Source organism: Cynoglossus semilaevis, chromosome 15 (genome assembly GCF_000523025.1).
Source record: "Cynoglossus semilaevis isolate Cse_v1.0 chromosome 15, Cse_v1.0, whole genome shotgun sequence".
Taxonomy (NCBI): domain Eukaryota; kingdom Metazoa; phylum Chordata; class Actinopteri; order Pleuronectiformes; family Cynoglossidae; genus Cynoglossus; species Cynoglossus semilaevis.
In genome coordinates this window covers 9,199,422-9,200,182 of record NC_024321.1, presented here as the reverse complement: position 1 = coordinate 9,200,182, position 761 = coordinate 9,199,422, and the positions used below count along the sequence as shown (strand labels likewise).

The 761-nt window shown below is 35.1% G+C and overlaps 1 protein-coding gene across 33 annotated transcripts in view; it reads left to right on the top strand.

Annotated features, from left to right (window-relative positions):
* LOC103390856 (protocadherin gamma-C5-like) overlaps nucleotides 1-761 on the top strand; it is a 130,303-nt gene that overhangs the window by 99,363 nt on the left and 30,179 nt on the right. The gene's annotated exons all lie outside the window — the stretch shown is intronic.

The following is a 761-nucleotide window of genomic DNA, read 5'->3' as shown; positions in this document are numbered from 1 at the left end:
TCTTCCCCTCTCTGTCTCTCACTCTGCCTTTGTAGTTCTCTCATCTTTCACTTTCACCCTCTCGCGTGACAGTAGTAGTAGTCGGAGATTTATTCTGTTTATTTTTAAATTTATTTATCCAGGATCATTGAAGATATTTGTATTTTTTTTGGAAATCATTTAAAGAACTAATGATGTCGTTCGCCTCGCTTTCCAGATTAAAACTTGATTTTTGTTTTATTTGGACATTATATTGAACCCCTTCTGAATGTATATTTATGGCAAACACATCGTTTGTTTGTATGCGTCTGTTTTTTGTGTGTGTTAAAACCGAACAAGAAAGAAGAGAGAGCAAAACACGTGATGAAGCGCTTATAAAATCCCACTCTGTGTTGACCTGCATACGGGTATTACACGCTGACTGCTGACATACTTATGTCTATGAGGTTTGTTGGAAGCGGTGACGACACTGTGACGTGTTTCAGGATGCACTATCTTTCTGTGACCACAGGAAGGCAACGAAGAGCCTTGTCAGCTGCAAGGTATGTGCACGCAGGCAGACGCGGCGAGGAGGCATGAATATATGAGTATTAGTCTTTACTCTGTTTGTCGTATATATATATATATATATATATAAATTTTATAATTGAAAAATAAATAAAACAGGGTCTGCGCTCCATGTCAGGCTTAAAAATATATTCAAATCCTTAATAACATGTTTTTAATATCAACAATTAATTATTAATTAAGTACAAAACATTATAAAAGTGTATATATATATA